Genomic DNA, 21,337 nt, shown 5'->3' with positions numbered 1-21,337 from the left:
GCAGCCAGGTGAGGAGTCTTTAAGCAGATAGACTGGAGTTTCTGTTTTCTACCACAGAACAAGGGGAACCACTGAAGATTCTTCAGGATGAGAGAGACGGGCTCGGATTGCAGCTGTGTGTCGGACTGACCGAAGAGGAGAGAGGCGGGGAGGTCGGTAAGTGGTTATAGAACGCTTATACGGTACTTCAGCCAAGAGGTGTCGAGACGGTGAACCATGGCGGTGGTCGGAGAGGAGGCAGAGGAAGGGGTGACTTGGGGGGGGTATTACTGAGGAAGAACCAGTAGGGCTTAGAAACGGGTTGAATGTGGGGTATAAATGATAGAGAGGAATGACGGGTAGTAGTGATGATATTTACTGAGCGCCCGGTAAGTCCAGGGCACTGTACTAGATGCTTAGGAAGGACAGCAGGAACATTAAGATCAGAGAGAATTAGTACAGGGAAGAGATCTTTAGCTCATCGAAAGGTAGTCCCGCGTGAGTTTCGCTGCAGTATGGAGAAAGGGACGAGTTCCGATTCGCAGGATATTCGGGAGAGATTTGACAGACAGCTAGTAGAGGCAGTGGGTAGAGTCAACATGGTCAAGGAGTGCGCGACAACTAGGAATGAGGCCAAAACGTTTCAGATTCTAGAATATTTCTATCTGAAATCACAGATGTAATTTTAAAAAACATAGTCTACTTTAAAAATGTCAACCAGAAAGCAAAAAGGACTTGCAGACATTTAAGACTTTTGACAGCTCCAGGATGGGAGTCTTTAAAGGGTGCAGTCTCAACGGAACAAATGGAGACCACGAAGACCAGAGAAATGAAATAACTTTCCCAAGGCCGCTTGCGCAGCTGAAAAATTCCAGATATCCTGATTTAGTTTCTTTGATTTCGCTGCCTAATCAATTCCTTCGGACTCGATACGGTTTCTCTCCTCCACATTTCTCATGACGACATTCCTCTAATGTCGTGTTTCTCCTGGGAGAGCAACTAACTTCTCTTGAGGTCCTAGGACACTCTCAGAGGTCAAGGAAACTGTTGCCTTCACATGCCCCGCTGCCAAATCGTTGCCTGGAGGTCACGGGGGAACGTCTCGCAGTATGGCCTGGCCTAGTGGAAACAGTCTGGGCCTGGTATGCGGGTTCTAATCCCGGCTCCGCCACTTGCCCGCTGTGTGTCCTTGAGCCAGACGCTTAACTTCTCTGTGCCACGCGGTAAGTGCTTAGTAAATACCAACGTTAGTACTATTGTTATCATCATCATCATCACCCAGTTTGGACACCGTGACGGAAGAATTGGGGAACATTTTTCTGACAACACGAGTCTGTTCTGAGCACAAAACAATCCGTGAGTTGATGATGGCTTGATGCAGCCTGGCGTAGTGGATAGAGCACGGGGCCGGGACTCAGGAGGTCAGGGGTTCTAATCCAGGCTCTGCCACTTGTTTGCTGTGTGACTCTGGGCAAGTCACTTTACTTCTCTGGGCCTCGGTGACCTCATCCGTAAAATGGGGATCGAGATTCTGAGCCTCACGTGGGGCAACCTGATAACCTTGTGTCTACCCCAGCGCTTACAGCAGTGCTCGACACGTAGCAAGTGCTTAACAAATACCATTATTATTATTATTATTATTATATCAATAATACGGGGAATTTGTATGGGAAATTGTCAGGCACGGTAGTATGACCGAACCCACCAACTGCCACTCGATCAATGGTTATTCTGACCCTATTTTTCCACACCACGAGAACACAATATCTGCACTACAGCAGAAATGGCTATCCACTATCCACCCCCACAGAGGATCATGACTGCTCCGCTGTTTCCTTTGCGAATGAGTTTGCTCTGCCCCTGCCTCCCATTTTATCACTTCAACCATCATTCCATCTTGGTCCCTCCTCTATCTCCTCTCACCCCTTTCTGACCTCCCCTCCCCAGGCAACCCCTCACTGATAACCTCTCAACTCCTACGGATGACACGGGGAAGGTGCTAGCATTTTTCTCCTGTTTTCAACAGGATGGAGAGTCTTCTGTTTAAAAAACAACAACTGGTATTTGTTAGGTGCTTACTAGGTGCCAGGCACTGTTTTGAGTGCTGGGGTGGATTCAAAGTAATTAGGATGGACGCAGTCCATGTCCGACCTAGGGCTCACAGCCTTAATCCCCATTTAACAGATGAGGTAACTGGGGCACAGAGAGGTGAAGTGAGTTGCCCAAGGTCACACAGCAGGCAGCTGGCAGAGCCAGGATTAGAATCCAGGTCCTTCCGTCTCCCACGCCCGTGCTCTTATCCAATCTGCCTCTTCTTCGACTGTGGACAATAATTGAGAACCATTCCTTTTAACGACATGTAGAAATACGGTCTCAACAGGGTACGGACGGTAGCGTGATCAATACCACAGTTTTATTCATTATTATTACTCCTCTTTGAAACATGTTCCCAAGTGATAATCAAATGGGTCTCCGTTTTCACCCCTAAGTTTATTTGGAGATTACCATTTTCCAATTTATTATAAAATTTGTTCCTATGTTAATCTTTCAACAGCCAAAAATGTACTTTACAACATATTCTATACCATAAATACCATTTGAAATATACATAAATTTGCACGGCTTCCAAAACAATGTGCCTTTGGCCCCAATACATTATTTTGAGAGACAAGCTGGGGAAATGTTTTGTGCACAGTAGCCTAGATCTCAAATGTGCTATCTAAAAGAAAAATAAACCCATTTTTTAGATGAGCCTAACTTGAATTGAAAAATCTCAGATAGCTCTCTACTTAATGGCCTGCTTATTTCTTACCTATCGTCCTTCCAGTCAGTTCAAGATCATTTTTTCCTCCCATCACGATGACACTGTTTCTTCTCACCTCAACTCTTCCGGGGCTCTTGCTCGTTTTCCGCATTCGATTTCAATTGCTCACGCCACAGCCGGTCCTGGCCTCCCTCCACCAGCCCACCAGAACCCTCTGCCCCAGAAAAGGAAACTTTCTCTCGAAGCCCCATTGATTCCCTTTCCTTTAACCCAGCTCTGCCTTTGACCAAGACTTTTCTTACGCCCACAAAACCCTCTTACACTTGAGGGGAAAGAGCTTACAGTCCTGAGGGGGAGAGAGAGAGAAGAATGTAAACAGATACATTATGGAAATGAACACGTTGTGCTCAAATAGTATTTAGGAAGTTCTTACTGCGTATAGACCTCTGTAGTCGGTTCTGGCATGGAGTTTCTTGTCAAGAAACAAGACAAGTGGAGCTGTGATTCAAAGCAAATCGAGACAAGCCATCCTCTTGACTGTAAGCAGGGGGCTTGTCTACCACTTCTGTTGTATTGTACTCTCCCAAGCGCTTAGTACAGTGCTCTGCACACAGGAAGTGCTCAAGAAATACCAGTGATGATGATTCCAAAACTAAAATGTATTCAAATATGTTAATTCTGCCTATCGCCTCTTACAGATGAGCTCCTAAAAAGCAAGGACTGCTATTTTCAGTCCCTTACAGAGCATCTAGAACCTGAATGTACAATAGTAACAACATAATTCTTTCTCAAAGACATGATGCTAACCTGCAAGAACCTAAGCACCTGCCTTGAACAACGGGACAGATCATGAGAATTACGTTGCACCTTACACAAATCAAAAGGATATATGAAACGTACTTTTATAAATCATATTTGGTTACAAGAAAACCACCAAATATCGGTTCACCTCTGTAATTGAAACGTAAAATATATATTCCATACAGTTATACTGGCAAAAATAACAAGATTTTCCAATTAGGTTTCATGATTGTGGATTCTTAATATGCTAATATGCATTTAATTGAAAAATCTTTATCATTTGCCAATCTGTCTGGAGTTGTTAAATATGGAATAACGGATTTTCTGAAAGATTTTCCCCATAGATTGCTTCCCTAGTCACCATCTTTTTTTCCCCTAGAACAGCAAAGAAACAGCTATTTTTGATGAGTACCTAAGGATTTAAAAACATTTTGGGGAGGATCATGGTTCAAGCAAGTCATTCAAAGGTTAACAAGTGAATCAGATGGGTTATTTATCAGACAATCCAGCCATTTCTCTGCCTGAGGGTCAGGTTGGCTGGTGTTGAAAACGGGGACGCGTGGATGCTCTTTCTGTATATGGGCCTTCCTTCTCCCCTCAATGATGGTGAGAACTGGAAAGAGGTTGGAGGAAGGCAGTCTGGGTTTAATGTCCACAGCCAATCTGGGATAACCACACTATGAATCCCAGACTCCTGTACGATCTGAGCATTCCAAGTGTGAATAAAGGTACGAAAGTTGGCTGTCCAGTTTACCTAGGGCAGGAGGTAACAATAATAATAATACTAATAATGATAATAATAATGACAATAACAAAAATAATAATGGAACTTGTTAAGTTTTTACTATGTGCCAAGCACTGTTCTAAGCTACTGGGCTACATACAAGATAGGTTGGAAAATCCATCAAGCCATCTATTTACTGAGCATTTACTGTGTGCAGAGCACTGTACTAAATGTTTGGGAGAGGCAGACACATTCCCTACCCATAAGGAGCTCACAGCCTAAATAGAAGGGAGTGGGATTTAATTCCCATTTAACAGATTAGGTGACTGAGGGACAGAAAAGGTCAGTGGTTAATGAAGTTACGCCTCTGTCTCCATACTCCTGTAAAGCTTCAAAAAATTGTAAATGAAGTTAATTTGGGGGGCTTACTTATATAGCTGTTGGAACTTCTTTCTTTAAAACAGTACACCGAGAACAGGAAGTTTCAAAGGAAACAAAATAATCCTATAATATGTTTTTGGGTTTTGTCCACTTAAAGGTCCCCGGCCAAAGTGTCTTTTGGACCTAAGTCGCTGTTTTCTTCCTCATGGATTTGTGTTTCTGCACTTAGATCGCAAACCCTTCGAGGGCAGGACCTGCATCTTGTATTTACACTCATGTCTTCTGACTCTATTGTATGGCATGCTCCCAAGGGTTTAGTACAGTGCTCTGAGCACAGGAAGTACACCGCATAAAGTACAAGACTCTGTAGACAGCAGGTACACAAGAGTTGTGTAGTGGTGAGGGTCGCACAGCCAGATTTGAAGTTCTTAGATGTAAAATTTGAACATAATAACAATCATCATAATAATTATAATTGTGGTATTGGTTAAGTGCTTGCTATGTGCCAAGCACTATGCTAAGCACTTGGGTAGACACAATATAATCACATCAGGTGCAGTCCCAGTCAAGGGCCCCATTCTAATTAGCATTTTTTTTCCAGAATCATGGGTCTGGGATACCTCTCCAATATTTACATCTTTTTATTTACACATGGTCGCTGCCCTCAAAGTTGTGATCAAAGTTAAACGAACAAGACGTATTTCAACTGTCCACAAATCCCTTATTTGTCTATGTTGGAAATGTATAATGGCTTTTAAATGATGATTTCATTTTCTATTGTGATTATCTTTGCATCGCCATGGGAAAAAATGCAGTTTTAACCACTCCGTTTCTCAGGAATTCTAATGGGAAAAAAACAAAAAAACTTTAATGTGACAAAATTTGGGTGTTCTAGTTAAAGAAGCACTTAGTGCAGCATTCTGTGCTCAGTAAATGTTGAATAACTACCTTTGATAGAAGGGGAGGGAGATTACACATAGCATGAAGTCATGCTAATAATAATGACGGTATTTGTTAAGCGCTCACTATGGGCCAAGCGCCGTTCTAAGCGCTGAGCACTGTTCTAAGCACTAATGTGAGGCACTGGTTTGAGAGTGCATTGGATAACTGGGAGAGAGATTCAGCAGCAAAGGGTTACTGGGGCTGGTTTGAGAACTCAATCGATCGATCGATCGATGGTATTTATGGGTGCCTGCTCTGCGCAGAGCGCTGTACTAACTGCTTAGGGAGCCCTCGATAATGTCAACTTTTTTAAATTTACATACAAACACGCTAGTAGTAATAGTATTTACTGAGCATTTACACGGTTCAGGGCACTGTACTAAGCACACAGACTACACGGGAGGGAAATGAGATAGGGTCCATATCTTTCAGGGGGCTCCCGATATTCATGTCAAATAACTGGGAGCACACGCACCTAGCCGAAGAGCGGAGGAAGCAACAGACCCCTTCTACAAAACGCTACCCACGCACCAGTGGAAATAGCTCCTGAAGAATGAATCGATTCTTGAGATGATCACTCGGTTGGTCCGTGGATATCCGTCCCAGAATCTAACGCCTAAAGCCCCTATGCAAGTCAAAAGATGTTTAGGTGACGTGGACTGTCCTAACCTAGGAATGCATCCGGGTCTATCTGGTCGGTCCTCTATTGCGTTTCTTATGAAAGAGCCCCGGTCTGGGGGGTCGGAGGACCTGGGTTCTAACGTCGGCTCTGCCGCTTGTCTGCTGTGTGATCTTGAGCGAGTCGCTTTGCTTCTCTGGTCCTCGGTTCCCTCATCTGCAAAATGGGGATTCAGTAACTGTGCTCCCTCTCCTTAGACTGGGAGCCCTATGTAGGAGCTGATTATCTTGTATCTGCCTCAGCGCTTAGTACAGTGCTTGGCACATAGCAGGCGCTTAACAAATACTACAATTATTATTATCATTTATTATTAATAATATACTATTAATCATACTACACAACACCCTATCCGCCCTCCCCTCTGTGTTGACTACACACTTGCCTGTGAACTTCTTAAGGATTTTGATACTCACCCCAGCCCTACAGTACTTACGTAAATATCCTTATACTCTACTATTTCCCCTAACCGTACGGTGCCTCAGCGCTTAGTACAGTGCCCGACACCCAGTGAGCACTTATCAAATACCATAATCGTTAATATTACCCTATTTTACGGTCTGTCTCCCGCCGTATGTAGACTGTTAGCTCCTTGTGGGGAGGAATGGCGTCTACCGACTCTGTTGTATTTTGCTTTCCCAAGGTCTTAGTTACAGCGTTCAGCCCAGAGTGAATACACTGATTGGTTGACTTTGCCAAAGACCCACTTAGAGACATTTTGATGAACGTGGGTGAAACATAAAAGACAAAAATGTGTGGAGCGGGAGAAAAGGAACAAGTTCCTCTGTGTTTTGTTCTCTTGCATAACGGTGGCTTAATACTTTCGCGGGATCTCTCCCGGTGTGTCTCTGTGGGCAGCAGTAGGTGACTTTTTAAGGGCCGCCTAAGAAAGCAGTCAATCTACGGCCTTTATTGAGCGTTGACCATATACTAAGCAAGCAACACCGGAAGAGAGGCCTGCCTTGCACTGACGGGGAAAGCCTTCGGCTGGCTACAGGCCTGCTGAGATAGGACAAGAGGAATCTTTCCAAATGCCTTCGCCGTGTTGCACTCCACCCTGCTCCCATCTTAAATGACATCCGCGCCTGCAGGTGTTAGCCTAAAGGTAAGTCGCTGAGAGTCTGGGAAAAGCAGGACGGCTCCAGAAGCGGAAATGAACTCGCTGGCCAAAACCCACGGTAGTCTAGGTCGGCGCTGTGCCGCTTACTCAAAGTGAGCCCAAACTACACTGAATAGATGCGAGGTTCACGTCTCCGAAGGACCGGAGCGACGCAATGCGTCGTTCTTAAGCTTCGCCGGATCTTCTTATCGATTAAAGATGCCACCCACTGGTGGGCGAATTTATTCCCCCACCGGGCTTCAAATTCAAAGGGGATCAGAGCAGCATGCCGGTCTTAACGCTACATTCCCTTGCTTGGGTTAACTGACGTCTCAACCTCCTCAGAGCCCGGAATAACGGCGAGGAAACGGCAAGACAATGGACTCATCGTAAGGGTGGATCAAAGATTTTTTTTTTTTTCGAGGTTCAAGATTTGACTTTTTCGTCCTCGACGCTGTCAAGAGTCGGGAAAGATGCTCTGCAACTGCGACTTCCAAACTAAACTCACAAATTACTACCGTTATGCTAAGTGCGAGCTACCCCACTGTGCAGTTTTGCTTTGTGAATTTTTACCTTCCTCTCCGAACACTTTTAGCCACTGATCGCACAAGCCTTTCACTGTTTTCTGCCTTTTCCTTTAAATAAACTGGCTCTGGCTCCTTCCATCTGGTTTCCCTTCCGTCAGCAACCCTGCACCTGTTCACACCTCCTCTCCTGTTGGATTCCACTGAACATTTCCTCCTCTGCCAGGGCTATTCTGGCACTCGCAACCTTTCTGTCATTCAATCCATCTGTCAGAAGTGAACTTTGTTTACCGCAAGCTTCTGCTTTCTTCTTCAAGAAGCAAAGCCCCTCAAGGTCATTGTCAAATGAACTGCGGGCACGGATTGCGATCCTCTGCTGTTAACCAGCAGAAGATGAAGTTCCGAACCGTAATGTACTTGTGAAAATTACTCTAGGGTTTGGGGAGACGACGGTTTGGAGGCGAAGGAGTAAGACGGGGTGGTTTAATGATCATTTGCACAAGCCGGTCGGCATTTTCTCTGGACGTTCTGCCCTGATCGTAGTACTGGGTGGGCCTTTCGGGTTCAAAAACAAGTGGAAAACTTTGTATAAACAAAAGCGAAATACAAATACAAGCTCACGCTAATTATAAGTGACTTCACGTTTTACAGCATTACTTCCTGGAGAGAAACGGTCCAAGAGCCACTTAAGCCCTCAAAGGGTTAAGCAAGGGAGGAAAAACCCCCGGAATAAAGAAGCTAATACTCAAATAATCTGAATGGACAAAAACGAACGCTATCAGTTTCAACAATGACATTCTTAACAGGCACTCGAGCAACATCATTCCTTTGAAAAGATCACCCCAGATTACGCACTGTACCGCATTAGAGTTTGAAATACGAGGCTTGGAAAGAATAAAATCTTCGTGTTTTGAGATATCATCGAAAGGAAGCACATTATCATTATTCACAACGTACAGCCTCCCTGCAGAAATGTCAACTGTGTACGCTGTGAGATTCTTGTGAGAACAGTGTTAGGGATGGGGCAAAACGCACGTACCATCGACCAGATTCACTAGGTATCGCCAGGCGCTCGTCCTTCTCTTCCATACACTACTGAATTCTCTATTAGATTCTTAGATAGCTGCACTCTTTAGAAAGGCAAAATACCTTTCTAAATAACAACAGGCAATTCCGGATTCTTGTGAAAAATAATATATTCATTTTTCAGGTTGACAAAACCCATACCAAAAAGCCTAAGAAAGGCATTTCTAAAACACATGTATAGAAGGAAATGTAAGAGCCAGCAAGACCCACTTAAAAATATTTTAAGGGTTAGGATAAAGGTGAAAAAAGGACATTTTGACCTGTTCGTATTAAGTGTGCTAAATCAGACACCAGTTACCCAAATGATAAAATGAAATAGAGTTAAAGAGTCAGTTTCTCATTATCATTATGTCTAACACAGTCAAGAATATATCTTTCAAAAAGGACAGGAAAAAATCTTAATTTTTTCTTGCATCTTGAAAATCAAATCCTGTAGCAAATATTGATGATTTTCCATTTTAAATATACTTTCTCAAAAAGAGTCCTTCAGATGTGCAGGCACAATTATACTGAGACAATGCTAGAAATTAAATGGGGATACTATTTCCAAACCTCTTTCCTATCTGAAGGTAGGAATATTATTTTGAGACGTGAATCAAATGGTTTTAAAAAATCTTGTCCCCAAACCCAGAAACTCTTCCTATTAATCAGAGAAATTGAAAAGAAAATATCGTTTCTGACCCAGTTCAGAATCAGGATCGTGTAAAGACGGTTCTATTTTTATCTAAAGTGAAGATTTCCAAATAATTTCTGTTCTGTCCACAGTAGATTCTAAAAGCTTGTAGCAAGTCTGGAAATATTGTGAGGGTGGGTGGGTGGGTGGCGGGGGGTGGGGGGGGGGGCCGGAGGGGAGGAGGAGCAGAGGAGGGAATCATTTTCTAAAGGATATTACTGCATTAAGGGCTTGGTTACCTGGATACCTGCTTTCAAACTGCACTGAAGGCAGAGTGGCAATTTGACCACTTCAGTGGTCTGATTTCCTGTGTGAAAGAATGATTAGCAAAATGCTATTTTAGTAGTGGCGGCTTAAATCACTGAGAAGGAACTTTCCCTTCTAATTGAAACCGGGCTCCGAAAATGATCCTAAGCTGGCTTTTTTAGGAAAACTTATATGGTGGGAGCAGAGACAAACTAAGCAACGCTCAGCTTGAAACTCGCTCAAACGCACCCGCACCCGCACGACACACAAACACACCCCGCAAAATAAATTAAACCAAGAGAAAGGGGCATATAGGAAGGTTACTTATCCGTATAAAGGGACTGATTATTAAGTCACGGCAATATTTATATTTCCCTCGTTCCTCATTTCCTCTTTTTTATACTAAAATCAGGGGAAAAATGTTTAATCCCTACACTCATTCCTTAATCATTGTTTTTGCAAGCAACCTACTGAAAAGTCACAGTGGCAACCACGTCAGTTTGCCACAGGATGATAAAAATGTTTCTAGAGGCGCTAAGTGAAGACGATCCCATCGATTTATTTGAAATTCCTCAATTCCCATCTTCCCGAAACAGCAGTCGGTCCTTATGATAGTGGGTAAAAGATTTTGCCTTTTTAATAATACACCCCATTTATCCACACCTTATAGAATGAGATGTGCAGTTTCAGCTGCCAGAAGAGCTGTAGACGAGGGAGAGTTCGATCATCTTCCCTCTCGTTTATTGATTTTTCTCCCTACCCGGTCAGGAATCCTGGTAACGAGAGAGGCTATACATTTTTCCGCCCCCTTCCTCCATTACCTTAGAGCAAGACCCGCTTTCTCAGAGGGGGAAATATCTGCCGGACTGCCGGACAAAGAACTGAGTTATTTTCAGAGAGTTGATCAACAGAAAACGACCACACTTGCAAGATTCTGTTGCCAGGAAGCAGGGACTGAGTGACAACTTTAAATCTGCCACGATCATTTACTATTGTGCTGCTATATCAAATAAGTCTAATTTTTTGACAGCGCCAAATTAGATTTCTGTCAGAAACGGCTGCATAAATAGCATATGGCTCTGTGGGACCACCTATTTCAAATCCTGGTCCTGTTCCCCTTCCTCCTTCAAAATGGATAAGCCTTCTGTAAGATAGATACATACGAGTTCACAAACAGACCTAGGAGACCTCGCTTTCTTTGCGAAATGGATAAGCCTCAGCCTCAATCCCGGACGTTTGGCGAACCATCTCGTACCGCAAGATGGGCAGAGGATACTTTTTCTTTCAATGGGTCTCCTCTCACTCTCATTTTCCTCAGAAAGAGCGGGTCTGATTTCCTCTCGGGGCTTTTCAGCTCGAATCCTCACTCTCCTCTCCGAGTATTACCCAGAGTTAGACTATATATTTATTATATAGAAGGAAAGGAGAGGCTCGAGAAGAAAATGGGGGCAGAAATGGCAGGAGAGACGAGAAAATGACTATCCCGAGTAAATTAATGCCTGTGCCTTCTAGCGCTTTCCTATTCGCTAATTGTTTAAGACATATGGAGTACGAATTAACCCCAAAGTCGACGGCGACTTAACTGCGGTGCCGCCCCCGCTCCCTCTCCTCTGCCACTTCAAAATGTGGGATGCCAACGTTCACTGGGGGAAAATGTTAAAACGTGCACTTCGCGCCGTCGCTCGTTCCGGGTTCTTCGAAGGAAGGTCCGAAGGCACGGGGGGGGGCTCCCCCAACGCCTCGGGGGAGGGGGAATCCGCCCCTCTCCCCCTCCCCCAGTTTCGCCGGGGATCGCCCTATTTCGGAGAAAGTTTCCGTCGACTTTACGGCCCGAAAAGACATCGCAAGGTCTTATCACAGACCAATGGGCACACCACTGCAAACATCATGGCACTCCGCTACCCTGCAGACTCTCTCTCTGTGGTCAGTCTTCCCAGCTGCCCTATCTGTTACTGTCTGATTAGTTCTGCTAAGGAGCCCCTCCCCTGCCAGCTTTCAGTGCCATCTGTTCTACACAAGATGGCTGCTGCCCAGCAACCTAACATTGCCCTCCTACCTGGCACCCGGTTACCATCCTTACCCCAAAGTGCTAACACAGGTTCTCGCTGCTGGCAGAGTCAGGATTTCATTACTACTACTTTGACAAGTGCAGGGTTGTTTGTAATTTCTCTTTTATCCTGATTTTGATTGTACAACCACCTCCCACTGATTCGGTTTGCTTCAGTTTTGTTGCTCACAGATTTTACTCTCCACATTAATCTCCCTCTGGCATGTTACCGCATCTGTTCCCTTTTTTATTATTAATTTTCAAATTCCCACCATTTTTGACAAAAAGGAGGTAATCTACACTCTGTTTCTGCCCATTTCATTTTCTTTAATTTGGAAGATAAGTAGGAGAGCGTGCCAGAGAAGTTAATTCTCCGTTAACAGTTTATTTTCTGGCATCGCTGTGCCTTTGTATATGAAAAACAGATAGGAATAAATGTTGACTGAATCATAACAACACAGTCACAACCATTTCTGGATTTAATGAAAAGCAAACATATGAAACCAAAGCTAAAAAGTTTATTAGTTCCATGAGTTCTCGCATGCTGTTGTTCTTCTCGTCACTTTGAACGGATAAAATTGTTTGTGTAAATCAGGCCGAGGGGGACATCCGATTTGAGCGCGTTCGTGATTCTGCCTTGGGATCTATTTGTCCGGCAGATGAATACGACCGTCGAGGAGTGAGAGATGAAGCGGCGCCATGCTACGCTACCAATCTATTCATTAGATTTCCCTCATTTCTACAAACTTGCACAAAAAAAGAGAGTGTTTTTGACACGGTCACATTGACGGGAGGCAAAAGCAGAGCGTTGCATGGAATCCTTCTGTCGATAACCGCAAGGGATGTGGCTAAATAGCATCCGTTACGATTGTTCCGCTAAAGTTAAGTGTCGATTTGTTTTCTTTTAGATATGGGAGCCCATTTAGGTTTGAGAGCGCAAAGAATGATGATCTCTTAATAGGATGAAAAAGGGTTACAACTCCATCAAGGAGTTCCAGTGAAATATTTTAAATAACATAAATAATTTGATAATGCCTCTCATCACCATAACATGAAATGGGCGGGGGGGGGGGGGCTCGACTCTCTCATTTGGGTTTTTTTCACCTCTAATTCACAGGTGACGAAGATCTTTACGATGAGGTCACTGACTAATTAAAATAAGAAGAATCTATTACTATTCCTAGGATTTTGACAGTATCTTTCTTCTGAAAAGCTTAAAGCGCTTTCACAGACATTCTCCATGAAAGGAGGTAGAGTCAGAAAATCATCCCCACTTTGTGAGTGGAGAAACGGAGGCAAGAAAATGTTAAGTGGCTTTCTTGAGGTCATAAAGCTAAGCAGTGGCAGAGCTAGGATTAATTTGCAATCTATGCAGTACTCTCTAGATGTGCTGTGTAAACACTAAGAGGCCCCGCCACCTTTGAAGACCCTTCTATATGCTTCCCTTTTCACCCTCTTCCAATCTCCATCAAAGTGCTTTCTGCCAACGACTCGTGTTCTGCGACTGGCTCACTTACCTAATGTACTTTAAAGCCATGAGACTGCAGACTGTAAGCTCGTTGTGGGGAGGGAATGTGTCTACCAGCTCTGTTATACTGTTCTCTCCCAAGCGCTTAGCACGGTGCTCTGCACATAGTAAGCACTCAGTAAATACGATGGATTGATGGAGACGAGTGTAGAGGAATAAAGCAGATATTATGGGGCCTATTAAAATATCCATGTGAAGTTTCAGAAATGAAATAGTTTTAGCATGCCCCTTTATTTTCCTAAAATCATTTCCAGGTTTAAAAAAAATCATCAAAGGGGGAAAAGAGGATGAAAATACTGTGAATGAGAACCGGGGTGATTTTCTGCATGTTTATTTCTGAGTTCTTTTTTTACTTCTCATTCATTGAAACAGTGCCTGGGGCACCTATTTCAAAACATTGGTTGGGGTTATACGTACAGATCCGTTACAAGCTCTTAGTACCGTGCTAAACGCTTAGTACAGTGCTCTGCACACAGTAAGCGCTCAATAAATATGATTGAATGAATTTAAATCACATTTTACAAGTAGCAAAATAGTACCGCTACAGCAGTCAAAAGGTGTAACGCACTGTACTTTGGGAAAATATGACACAAAGAAGAAACTCTCCCACCACGGTTCACATTCTAATGGGAGGCTACACTTTCATTTACTCATCGAGAAGGAGCGTGGCCTAGTGGATAGAGCCCGCACTTGGGAGTCAGAAGGACCTGGGTTCTAATCCCGGCTCAGCCTCTTGTCAGCTGTGACCTTGGGGAAGTCATTTCACTTCTCTGGGCCTCAGTTACCTCATCTGGAAAATGGGGATTGAGACTGTGAGCCCCATGAGGGACATGGATTGTGTCCAGCCTGATTAGCTTGGATCTACCTCAGGGCTTAATGCAGTGTCTGGGCCATACTGGGTGCTTAAAAAATACCACTAAAAAAACAACACCCCCCACCGAAAAAACTCCCCATACTAAAAATTATGATTAAAAAGAAAGTGGTTATAATATAGGTGGAAACTTTTTAACAGTAAATGATCAACTAATCAATCTTATTTACTGAGTGCTTACTATGTGCAGAGCACTGTACTAAGTGCTTGGAAAAGCGGGCTCTAACAGAGTTGTTATTAAAATGAACAGAGTCAAAAGATGAAGGTCTAACACGGAGCTTATTTTGGTACCGCACTGATCAAGTGAATGGAAGCCCAAAGGGGGTTGTGGGACCAAAGTGTGAATTTTGGTGATTTTTTTTAGCCAAACATGAGTATCGGGCCCTTGTCCTGGTAGATCTCCTGCTGCAAAGTCAAGAAGCCCTTGCCGACGCTGTTGAAATTACTATCAATCAATCAAGCGTATTTATTGAGTGGGAAAGATCGATATAACAGAGTTGCTAAACAGATTCCCTACCCAGCACTTAGAACAGTGCTCGGCACATAGTAAGCGCTTAACAAATACCATTACGATGATGATGATGGTATTTCTTAAGCACTTACTATGTACCGAGTACTGTTCTAAGCGCTGGATCATTATTATTATTGCCCACACCGAGCCTAGAGGCTGGTGGGGGAGACCGACGTGAATAGAAATAAATCGCTATCCCTTCCTGTCTTAAATTACACGAGTTTTTGTTGGTGGCTCCATTCTGCTCAAAGATCATCTTAATATGGGGTGATCGCCTCTCATTCGTGGAGAAAAGAAAGAAGAATGGAAACAAAGCCTCTTGGGTCTTGGCACATTTAGATTAGGTTACTTGCTATTGTCTTCCTGGTTGCGAAAGGAAGAGGGACCTTTATAGGCAGACTGGTTGGGAGTGGGTGGGGAATTGGGAGAATGTGCCCACTCATTCCTCCTGAAGGTAAGGTAAAAATTCTCACTCATCCCTCGTACAGGATGGCTAATAATAAATTCACAACCATTCATTATAGCGGGCTCTGCAAAATCCAACCCACCCATATGCATGTATTGGCTCTATCTTTTTTTTTTTTAAGATGAAAGGAGTGTAACTTGAGCACCATATACTAAAGGCACTATATAAATATACAAACTAAATACTGCATGGAACTGAAATCGTTTCTATGTTATTTTTAAGATGCAATTCTGGCCCCCACTTGTGGCAAAGAGATGTGGAGAGGGGGAAGAAGGAAGTGAAGAGAATTGTATATTCGCAGGCTAGGGGCGCTGATGTTTTAAAACAGATCTCAAGGTGAGATCCCAAAAGCACCGGAGTTCAGAAATAATTGTCATATTGTACTCTCCCAAGCATTTAGGGCAGTGCTTTGCACAACTGTAAGCGCTCAATAAGTACAATCGAACGAACGGATGAATGTAACGCTGAAGGAAGGGACTGAGGGTGCTTTCATGACACTAGGGATCTCTTAAACTCAAGTCCTTCTGACTTTTGAGTTTGCTTCGCATTATACCTCCTTACTAAATCTATGACCAAAATCTTGCTCTCTGAAAGTTGGCAAATCCTAAATCCAATATTACCCTACCACCACGGCTCTGCGTGGATGAGAGAGTGCAGTTTGAAGAAGCGCCCCACACTCAGAGGGGTCTCAATCAATATCACTGGTTGATTATGGTCACTCAGTAGTGACCTCTTCCCTGCTGGATGTGATGTTTCACATGGAGAATCCTTGGACCGACCCCAACCATGAGGTGGGTGCAAGAAAAATTAATACTAAGAAAAAGAAGAGAAAAAGAAAGCTGTTAAGAAGGGCTGGAGTCGCTGCACTAGCAGATATGGCACAGAACTGCAGACAGGGAAGGTGTCTACCAACTTGTCCTCTCCCAAGCGCTTAGTACAGTGCTCTCCACACAGTAAGTCTTCAATATATATGGTTGATTATCATATTGAGAAGCAGCAAGACATAGTGGATAGAGCACGGGCCTGGGAGTCAGAAGGTCATGGGTTCTAATTCCGGCTTCGCCACTTGTCTGCTGTGTGATCTTGGGCATGTCACTTCACTTCTCTGGGCCTCAGTGACCTCATCTGGAAAATGGGGATTGAGACAGCGCGCCCCACGTGGGACAAGGATTGTGTCCGACCCGATTGGCTTGTATCCACCCCAGTGCTTAGTACAGTGCCCGGCACACAGTAAGCACTTAACAAATACCATCATTATTATCATTACAATATCATATCGTCCCATCAAGCCATATTTTAATCACGAATCATCAACGGCATTTACTGAGCGCTTACTGCGTGCAGAGGTTCGTACTAAGCGCTTGGTTGTATTGTACAACGGGCCTGGGATACACGTTTCCTGCTCATGGCGAACTTACAGTCTATAGGACTATTTTGTAGCCACACTGCTGAGACATTCTATATATAGGGTGTGGTATGTGTAGGTTGATCTTGGTTTAGCTGCTTTGGTCAGTGTTTTGTCCAGATGCTCTAAGTACTGCAAAGAAAGTCATCCTGTGAAACCCGATTAAAACATCAACTGAACAACCCACATGCAGCTCATACTAAAAATACGGCTACATCTATTATTGGCCGTGAAAACCTTCTCAAAAGAATATATATATATTCTGTTGAGTGTATATATATATATATATATATATATATATATATATATATTCTGTTGAGTAGGTTTTCACATATACCTCAAGTGATGTTTTGAATTACTGCTCAAAAGACATATGATTTTTATGTATTATGTACATAAGTGTATGTACATACATACACACATTGTGCTTGCATTTAACTGGAGAATGTTCCACTCTCCAGTTAATATGTGCATTTCTACGTAAGTGAAACGGGGAAAATACAATTGGAAAATGATTACAGTGTGGAGGTGATTTAACTTTCCTGGTGACATCAGAGAAATCCACTCCACATTAGTAAAGTTAAAATATGTTTTCGGGAAAAGGTCAATGTTCTCATCCAGCTTCTTTAAGATGGTAAAACTGACGATCGCCTCATCTTCATCTTTGAAGGACGCACACAACAGACTCATAAACACGCAATGTCCTGGCACTCTCTATTGTACTTAGTGAAGTGATGAAAAATAGTCATGACTGTCCCTGTCTGTACTCTTTTACCGAAAAAACCAACAAAAAAATCTGGAAAGAAGCCGACATCAAATTGCTGGGGATAGATAATAGATCCTGGCTTGTCCCGGTCCAGTCGACGACAGCCTCGCAACAGATTCCCGACTGAGAATTTCTACTTCCAAATCTAGGCGACATCAGAGTCGCTGCTCGGTTAGAATCGGGTTACTCGAATATAAAAAGGCCAATGGTCCAATGAGCTCAGTGTTCTGTCTCCAGATGGGGCTACAGGATTCTTTGTGGGAACTGTATGAAGGTTGCCCTCCAGCTATGAAAATCTGGACCAAAGATTCTTCTCCGACAGCCTCCAAAATTGTTTTCTTTGTGAAGAGCCCTCATACATACATTGACCAGCTAAGGCTGACTAAAAATACATGTAGGAGACATTTTAAATCTAATCTCCTGCACTAAGAGACAATTTTCCAGGCCTCACAGATGCGTTTCCTTCTTCGCTTTTACCTTTTGACTGAAATAACAGTTGCTGCAGGATTACAGATCACATATAAACTGGCTGAGGACAAGGAACACGCCTACCAACTCTGTCGTGCTGCACTTTCCCAAGCGCTTAGTACAGTGCATTGAGCACAGTGAGCACTCGATCACATTTATCGAGCACATACTGTGTGCAGAACACTGAACTAAGTGTTGGGGAAAGTACTACAGAAACAGCGGGACCTAGTGGAAAGAGCAGGGTTCCTGGAGTCAGAAGGACCTGGGTTCTAATCCCGGCTCTGCCACGTGCCTGCTGTGTGACTTTGGGCAAGTCACTTCACTTCTCCGTACCTCAGTTTCAACGTCTGTAAAATGGGGATGAAAAACCCATTCCCTCTCTCCCTCATACTATCCCCAGTGAAGGACAGGGACTGATTGTCTTGTAACTACCCCAGTGTTTAGTACAGTGCTGGGCCAACATTGTTATTGCAACAGAGTTGGTAGACACAATTCCTGCCCACAGGGAATTTACAATCCACAGCGGGACATTAAAATAGATTAGGGAAGAGAGGAGTAGTAGAGGAACTGCATTCCTATTATGTAAGAAGAATACATAATTAATAATAATGATATATTATGAATAACGATGATATTAATAACGCAACACATAATAAGAATACAAGTCCACCCTTTCTTCCTCCAAGGTTAAAACTGTGAATCAGATGCCGTCTCTCACTGTCCACCTGGATGCTTGCTTTACGATTTTTTAAACTCTCTTTTTTTTTAATGAAACTTGACTTGTTCATTTCACAACCGCTTACTGGCAGGCAGGCGAACGAGTCCCATTTTCCACAGAAAGGGACTGAAATCGTATTTGATCCCCCAAACAATGGTAGAGTGGTGGCTACAGCAAGCTGCACTGTGACCTCGGACAAGTTGCTTTACTTCTCTGACCCTTGGTTACCTCACCTGTAAAATGGGGATTAAGACTGGGAGCCCCAGGTGGGACAAGGATTGTGTCCAACCTGATTATCTATATCTACCCCAGCGCTTCGTACAGTGTCTGGCACGTAGTATGCACTTAACAAATACCATTAAAAGAAATCAATCGATCGACAGTATTTACTGAATGCTCACTCTGCCCCGAGCTTGGGATGGATAGTACAATACGTTTGGTGGACACCATCCCGACCCAAAGACACGGGCTTGGGAGTCAGAGGATGTGGGTTCTAATCCCGGCTCTGCCGCTTGTCTGCTGTGTGACCTGGGGCAAGCTGCTTAACTTCTCTGTGCCTCAGCTACCTCATCAGTGAAACGAGGATTAAGACTGTGAGCCCCGCGTGGGACAACCTGATTACCTCGTATCTACCCCAGCGCTTAGAACAGTGCCTGGCACATAGTAAGCGCTTAACAAATACCATGATTATTATTATTATTACAATTTAGCAGAAGGGACAGACATTAAACAAATTACAAGTAGGGAGAAGCAACAGAGTTTAAAGGTATGTATGGAAATGTTACCAGTGGGGATTAATCAGAAGAGTTCTGGGCCCTGAACTCATGAGTAAGGGATATTTGGCTCTAACTTCTGACCAGCTCCCGGAAGTAAGGAGCAAATATATGCCTACGGTGTGTTTAACTCTGGCAGGGGGACGGGGTTCAAAACTCAGGGCTCAGACTCACAGAACACCCACTGTGTCAAGGGTGAGCCAGGGGAATTACTATGAATTGGCTGGTTGCCCACGGAAGCCAGTCTGAAATGCCCGGGTATCAGTTGTGAGCTAGTGGCTGGATTTGTTGAGCTCTGATAATAAGCGCAGTGATCATGTCTACCAACGCTTGTATCGTACTCTCCCGAGTGCTTAGTACGGGGCTCTGCACACAGTAAGTGCTCAATAAATAGTGATTATCTAAAATGTATTTGTGTGACCAAATAATCAATCAGTGGTATTTATTGAGTGGAGCAGAGCATTTTGTACGGGGCTTGGGAGAGTACAATATGGCAAAATTAGTAGATACATTCCCAGCCCATAACAAGCCCACACTCCTTAGGGCTATAGGACATTTGCATGTCATTAAGGTGACCAAAACAGATGTGGATCTTGTCCTCAAGGAGCAAAACAGTTCTGTTTTCAGTCCATCCTCTATACACTTGAGGAGTGATGAAACCACCATTCGGGCGTGTGATTTTATCTGGTGATGAGTTAGTATTATATAAACACAAACGTACTCAGACACAAAACATGAACTTCCTGAACGAAAGCTGGGTGTCATGTTCTTTTTTTTTTTCCCATGGTATTTGTTAAGCGCTTGGTTGGACACAGTCCCTGTCCCATACAGGGCTCCCACTTTTAGTCCTCGTTTTACCGGGGAGGGGGCTGAGGCAGTAACAAATTAAGTGACTTGCCCAAGGTCACACAGCAGACAAAAGGCTGAACACTGAATCAAGCACTTGGGAGTGTACAAGAGTTGACAGACACGTTCCCTGCCCACAATGAGCTGAATGGTTGACAACTACAACTTCAACATGCTTAGGTGAGAAGGTAGGCCTTGGAGTTAGAGTTCTTCAAATAAAAAGCTCAATTTTGCAACCACTTCCTATTCCCACATAAAATGTAATCCCAACTTGGCATCTTTTAATGTACCATGAAAATGGCCCGGCAAACAAAACAGTGTAGAATAAAACAAGAAATGCCAGGCCTGGGTGCTATCAATAGCCTTCCACTCAGTCCATGATGCCGTCTTTGAGGTTGGCACTACAGACTGTTTGTTTAGAGGAACCGTGCTCTGGTGACAACCTTACATCCATTCCTAAAGATAGGATTCGATCTTCTGATGGGCTAAAATTTCTCATCTGATAATCTAGCACAGACCTATCGTCCTTGGACAGATCTGTACCCTTATTAGACTGGGCTTAGAAAACGAGAAAAATAAATACCACACATTCTACTTCCTCGGAGACTGTGTTGTTTTGTTGATTCGGTAGAGTTCAGCAGAAACACACAGTGGAGTGAAATCTCAAGAATCCAGACACTATCTGTGCCTCGTCCATTTTTAGCAGGTACTGCATCTTAATAAACTCTACTTGAAAGAGATGGGTTTTGTCGGGCTGCACGGACTGACAGCACACCGAAGGCTCCTCTATACATTTCTCCATTGAAATGGACTCTCCGGGTAAGGTAGAATGACATAACGACAAATCCAACCTTTGGTGCTCGATTACGCCGGGCCGTTAAAAGCTTCCTCATTTCAGCAGTTCAGCAATGTTTAACACATGATTCGTTCTCAATAGAAGTCTGACTGAGACGAAACAGTATCAGCAGCTTTGTGATGAAGCTAAACTCTAAAATTTCCCTAAGACATCAAGGATTGTGCGCACACTTAACAATATGTTCCCG

General features: G+C 43.6%; 1 protein-coding gene and 1 long non-coding RNA gene across 2 annotated transcripts in view; one reads left to right on the top strand and one right to left on the bottom strand.

Annotated features, from left to right (window-relative positions):
* The window catches only part of SDCCAG8 (SHH signaling and ciliogenesis regulator SDCCAG8), a 135,929-nt gene that overhangs the window by 44,259 nt on the left and 70,333 nt on the right, over window positions 1–21,337 (bottom strand).
* Window positions 1–21,337, top strand: part of LOC120639030 — a 33,235-nt gene that overhangs the window by 10,860 nt on the left and 1,038 nt on the right. Inside the window, exon 3 of the long non-coding RNA XR_005661147.1 lies at window positions 58–156. This is a non-coding gene — a long non-coding RNA (uncharacterized LOC120639030). The remainder of the gene's footprint in view (window positions 1–57; window positions 157–21,337) is intronic.

Source organism: Ornithorhynchus anatinus, chromosome 19 (genome assembly GCF_004115215.2).
Source record: "Ornithorhynchus anatinus isolate Pmale09 chromosome 19, mOrnAna1.pri.v4, whole genome shotgun sequence".
In the NCBI taxonomy this organism is placed as follows: Eukaryota; Metazoa; Chordata; class Mammalia; order Monotremata; family Ornithorhynchidae; genus Ornithorhynchus; species Ornithorhynchus anatinus.
This window is presented reverse-complemented; position numbering and strand designations above follow the sequence as displayed.